The sequence below is a fragment of the Esox lucius genome, chromosome 15 (assembly GCF_011004845.1).
Source record: "Esox lucius isolate fEsoLuc1 chromosome 15, fEsoLuc1.pri, whole genome shotgun sequence".
In the NCBI taxonomy this organism is placed as follows: domain Eukaryota; kingdom Metazoa; phylum Chordata; class Actinopteri; order Esociformes; family Esocidae; genus Esox; species Esox lucius.
The window spans coordinates 21,088,980-21,095,418 of record NC_047583.1 but is presented as its reverse complement, the minus strand read 5'-3'; the positions used below and the strand labels follow the sequence as shown (position 1 = coordinate 21,095,418).

The 6,439-nt window shown below is 43.8% G+C and overlaps 1 long non-coding RNA gene across 1 annotated transcript; it reads right to left on the bottom strand.

The window, feature by feature from the left end:
• Positions 1 to 3,862, bottom strand: LOC105026861. The gene is made up of 3 exons (XR_829233.2): positions 3,759 to 3,862; positions 3,289 to 3,389; positions 1 to 84 (listed from the first exon to the last, which is right to left on the bottom strand). It is a non-coding gene; the product is annotated as an uncharacterized LOC105026861 (long non-coding RNA).
• Between the last annotated feature and the right edge of the window lie 2,577 nt (positions 3,863 to 6,439).

Genomic DNA, 6,439 nt, shown 5'->3' with positions numbered 1-6,439 from the left:
TTTGCTGAAGGGTCGTTGTGATTCCACAGATCTGGTTACCTGCTGCTGTCCACCCAACACAGCTGAGGTTGCGCCTATGGAGTCCTTTTAAATAAAAGAACATTGATCTCAATGTAAAGACGTGCAGCCTCTCCTGATATAAGTGCAGGGGGAATTTCTCTCCCTCTCCTTACTCGCTTGCCCCGTTCTTCCTTTCCTCCCCTGCTTACTGTCAATCTCTAACGTGAGCATGCGTCTTACATCTGTCGTTTCTGAAGTGCACTGACTGTGTTTTGACAGATTGCTAGCCTTGATCAAACCATTCCATTCAAACCTCAGAGCCTGTGGCACCAACATATTTTAAGACTCTGACTGTGTGTTTGCGGTTAAGTAGGGCGTGGTGAGGGATGTTCAACATGTCCATGTAACCAGACATTTCTGTTCAGATTACACCAGAGCTGTTCATGGTAGTTACAGGTGTGCATTTGAACGCCGTCTCGTTCCTTATTCTTGACAATGTTATTTTTTTTCTGAAGGGTTAGTTTCCTGATGCTGTAGATGTCAGGCTGCTTAGCATTCAGACAGCCATGGTTGTGTCTGCCAAATATTGATGGTCATAGATTATTTTGGTGTGTGATAGATAGTTGTTAGTATTTTGTTGGGCGTGAGGGTGAGGCTGATGACCCATGTCTTTTCTCAGAATTTCTCTCCATAATGTTTTTTTTTTTACCCTGGTTTATCCATCAATATTTTACTCTGTTTGTGAATGGATAGCGACTGCCAACCCCACACAACCCAGGTTTGTCTCTGACAAATTACAGTATTCCATTTTGGTCGAAGCAAAAGAAATTGGATTGTGTTGGTCCTGCCCTGTTCCTGGGAGGGCAGCATTATCCTCAACTGACACCGCTGTCCAAGAGGCAATCACAGTGGCCTTCGCCGCGCTCGCCTCGCCTCGCTTTCGCTGCCACAAAAACACTCCATCTGCCACGAGAGGAGGAAATCACACTACAATGAGGTCTCACTCTCTGAGACGGCTGTTACAGCGGCCTGGTCGGGATAGGCTGGGTGGACAGCTGGGCCTTTAAAGAGAGGGATGTATTCTGACCAGCCACTTGCTATACAACGTTCACACACACCATCTTACCACAGAACACACAACAGCAGCAATACATACACTAACGCTGTGCACCTGTTCACACGCCAAGATCTTATTAGTTTGAGTTTGTCTGTTTTAATGTACTAGAAATCAACACCAAAGCTTGTTGGTTTATCTTTTTAGATACAAAAGTAGAGTATAGGGAAACATTTTACAAAATATTTCACTTTGTTTTTGAAAACCGATGACTGTCCCACTGTGGTACAAACCCTTACACACAACCCCAAAATGCATAACACATTTATAATTCCTGGTGAATCCAATACCTATCAGGCCAATCCAGAAAACCATCAATAAATCATACGTAAAACTACAGTGTCACCCGTTGTAATCTGGACCCGCAGACTCACACAACACATTGACCCAAACACTATCATCAGGTCTGATATCTGGGAAAGCAAAAAGCCACACACTTTTACGGAAGGAAAATGGCGATAGTTTACAGGTCACCATTTTATTACTGAGGAGTCACCTCTCCCTCTTCCCTTGGTCTAGTACCGAAAGATCAAACACCGCTCTGTGGGCATCCCAAATGCCCCTCTGTTTCCTCTGAAGTGCTCTACTTTTAATCCAAGCACTATGAGCCTTGGTCAAAAGTGCACTGAAGAGTGGGGTGCCTTTTAGGACGTGTGCCTCCTTGTGTGAGAGGGAGCTGTATAGACCCCCCCCCCCGCACCAACCCCACCCCCACCCCCCGCTATTAAGACACAGAGAGGAGCACAGCTGACACCACCTCTTGAGATGTGCCATGTAGACGGAGGCCTGTGATTACAGACGGAACGGCAGACGGGCAGGCAGGCACAATCTTGAGAAGACAACACACACACACACCTATCTATCTCCTCTCCTTCCCTCCCCCACAACAAATTCACCTGCTATCATTGAAGTAGATGTTAATCTCCCAGCCAAGCGGGTGCCACTGTGAAGCCTCTGACAAAGATGACGATGCCGGAGCCAAACTGATCAAAGCTGCACATACACATCCAGTATTATTAACCTTGTGGGGATGCAAAAACAAAACATCCATGTTCCCTAACATTAATCTTACCTTAGAAAACGTAACCTTATGACCTAAACTTAACCTAGCCCTCATGCCTAACCCTAGTTGGAATTTTCACACTACACCTAACCTCTATGCCAGATAATCAAATTTTTCCTTGTGGACAGTTCCCCACATGGTAAATGTTTTATGTTTTATTGAACTTCTGTTTACTTTTGGATCCCAGAAGGTGAGTAAAACATGCCCCCACACACACACACACAAGCTGTGCACCATACATGACCAAGGCAAGGCTATTTGACAGTGACAAGCTAGAGGCCAAGTGACAACAAGTAATTTTTTGTAATCATTGGTCTGCTAGATTAGAATCAAAATTGTATTTTCCTCTACAATAAAGTGAAGAGAGGCTATTGAAATAAGGGAAATTATTTGGTTGTGAAGGACAGACCAGAGGCTCACGTGGGAGTTTCACATAACTAATTTGCACACCCTCATCTGTATATACACTTCAAAACACCCACACACAAACGTACCTATGACATGCATATGCCTTCGTTTTTCTCTTTGTATGAATTTATATATAGCTATATAATATTTACAAATGCACACATGCAAAAACATGGACACAAAGATCCCACAAAAACTTCAATTTGATCTGCGGAGGCAGAAATCAATCTCACATCTCTTTACTTAATCCGCTATGGCTCTCCACAGATCCTGTTACTAATAAGGTATTGAGCAGATGAGACAAGAGACTGAGGTGGAGGAGAGGGGGGAGGAAGGAGAGGGGGGAGGAAGGAGAGAGGAATGGGGGGCGCGGAGAAGAGCAAAGAGATAGGGGAGGGTAAGAGCAGAGGGAGGAGTGGGGAAGGCGAGGGCCCTGTTAGTCTGAGGCTGGCTGGCACAGTTCCAGTGCAATTATGGGTCTGTGTGTGTGTGTGTGTCCGTGTGTGTGCGTGCGTGTGCGAGAGAGCGTAGAAGGTTGTTGGAGAAGCAGGAGAGATGGAAAAAGAGAGCAAAAAGGGGGGGGGGTGTCAAAGCTAGAGAAAGAGTGAGAGAGACCGGGAACGGAGAACCAGGAGAGAAAGGGAGTCGAGAGACCAGAGGGAGGGTAAAAATTGATCCCATCTGCAGTATGATGGTTAATTACCTCGTCTGTGGATGAGAGGAGAGCGAACACAGCAGAGCAGCCCTGTACGGATGAGGACGATGAGAGGCTTGGCTGGCCTCCCGGAGCCTCAGCTCTGATTACTAGCACAGAAAAGAGGGTTTCTTAGCAATGAAAGGAGGAGGCCAGGAGCTGCTTGGTAGGGAACACAGAGGCTGGAGAGACATGTGCTTTACACACACACACACACACACACACACACACACACACACACACACACACACACACACACACACACACACACACACACACGCACGCACGCACACACACACACACACACACACACACACACGCACACGCTTGCATATATAGACATAGATTACATCAGCTCATTCAAATTTAAAGTGCATTTTGTGGAAAATGGATGATCTAGAAAGTGAGAACACACAACATAGACAGAGATGAACATTCTATGCTATTGCTGATAGATCGTCCTGAGTCTCATCTCAGACCTCCATTGTTGTGTTTGGTCATATTCTTGACCTCTGACCCTCTTGAGGTTCTATGGAACAATGCTACAGCAGCCCCTTCTGGCAGCTCTCCCTGAGCAGAACGAGCAGCAGGGATCTATAAAGAGGAAGAACAGTGTACTTTGTGTTATGTTTGTAATATGGAGGCTTTAGTGGCCACTATCACTTCAAAACACATATGGTGATGATGGACAGTGCTACTTGCCTTCGTAGATCAGCCCATTCCCAAGCTCTACTAGATGCACAGCTGTCTTTTGGATGAGGACACAGGATGGTGCTGGCACTTTGGTGTGACCCCACCCCCTGATGGAGAAATCAGGTATTACATAACAATGGAGACAGTAGTGTTGATGCTAGTAGTAGCCTCCTAATGTAGATTTGTTAATTTCTTAATTTTACAGCAGTTTTATTGACATGTATGTAATGGTCAAATTAACTCACTGTTCTTGGTGACCCCATCACAGGTATGGGCACAATGATAAATGTCAATAAAGACATTGCTTGAAGATTGCTACAGCAGGTTTAGCTCCTAGACTAGAGCTTGAAGAAATTAGGCGGCCAAAGGGAGTACAAAAGAGATAATGATGACAACAAAGACAAAATACATCCTGTCTCTAAAATCTAACTATAATAACACACTCAATGCCAGAGCGTAATACACCTATATTATATTTCACCTCAGGCAGATGCAAAATGTATAGCTATGATGATTTGAATGGCTGAATGTAGAACATATCAGTGTGAAATAAGCAGCTGTCTGGGAACCTTGGCAGATGCGTAGCGATAGCCGTAGCTACCTCTGTCTCAGGGTGGGTTGTTTTGTGTGTCTGCCTCTGAGGTCACAGCCCCATGCTAATTGGTGGTGTGATGAGTGCTCGGTGAGCAAATGAGAAAAGTACATGTTTTAACACAGGAGAAATCAGCAGCAGTTATAGGGAATGTGTGTAGCTGCTGGATCTGTAGAATGAGAGGCTAGCTACTTCTCTGTCTTGTCTCATCTGTGTGGCTGTGAGACGATTTAAATCAGTATTGAGAGAAAAGGGAACACACATTGGGATACCAGAAACCTCCGAAGTCAAGTTCTGGATGTTCACGTGTCCTCTACCATGTCCAACCCCTAAATGTTTTGACTGGATTGGGATCAATTTCATTTCAAATTCAATTAATCTAGGACCGAAAACCTCAGTAAAATTAATTTTCTTAAATACGTATTCTTACTCTAAATACAATTTGAATATTTAATATGGGATGATAGCAAAGTGCACACCCCATCGATACTGTTGGTGACGGGCTGCGAGGTCTCGATGAAGGAGTGGTCCTCCTTGCAAGGCTCGACGGAGACATGGTGAGATGCAACAAATGCACGTCACACAGAGAGTCAAGAATGATTCCACACTCGTCAAGACTCCTGTTGCGGTTCACATGATGAACGGAATTACCAAGTTCTCCAGCCTCCCAACATCTCCACATCTTGCTTTTTTCACACGTTCTGCCCATCATGACCCTTCCTACCCACATACATTCCTGCTCACTGCCAAGAAAAGCAGAAACCCTCAGCAACAGCGTGCACTCTCAAACTCCCACAACCACTATAGAATCATACACCACAGCAATGTGTTTGTTAGTATAGTACTCAGTGGACTGTGAGTTATAGCCGGCACAAACAAACAAAACTGTTTTAGCTGGGCAACCCAGCAAATCTTTCCATTTGTCACCATTCGCCAATTCATATTACATGTTTTTTGTCAGCTCAGTGGGAGTTTTTCTCGGACAGTGTATATAAACTTTATTCCAAGCCTCCAATATCATGTAATTATACTGCACACAAGTGTATTTATGAATCTTTACGTTATCCTTGTTATGCCTGACAACTGAAACTGAAATCTGTTTGTTTGTTTTTAGCTACAAATGTCAGTCTGGGGCTCATTACATTGCAGTCATAATATGATGTCATAATTAAGGTTACCAAGCAAAGTGCCATTGCTTTAAAGGGGCATCGAATACAATCCTGCCCACAATTTTGTAGAAAAAAATATTTTAAATATTAAAGGTGCCTTATGCAGTATTTTCCATTTAAAATATCCAATAATAACCCTTACATATCATCAGTTAAGGTAAAATTAGTCTCAGGCAGAGTGTCAGGACTGACACTATCCCCATTGCAATGGTTGCAAGAAAAACATAGAAAGTCAGGACGTTCGTAGGTGTGCGCTTCCTTGAAGGTGTGAGGTGAAGGCCAATGGCAAGCTTTGTTTTGGTTCATGTTGCTTACCCTGAACGCTCCCGAATCTAAAATATGGAAGCAACGTGAGCATCAGACAAAGCACAGAGTGAAAATTAGCATACATTTGGATTTGGCCTTTATTAGATGACAAGAGCTTAAGTTTGTATGAACAGTGATGCAGAGTTGGCTACCTTTCTACTTGACAAGTAAGGTTGCATTAGATACCTAATTTAGCTAATTGGCTAGATAGTCAATGAAAGCTATTTTACTAGATTGATGATGACAGAGAAACAATTATTCTTATTTTATTTGGATGAGCGCAGATACGTTTTAGGAAGGTTTCTCCAAAGACTTTGCTGAGCCAAAAAGCTAACGTTAGCTAGCTTTGTTATGTGTCCAAGCAGACACACCTTGATTCCATTTCCTGCTGGAAAATAGT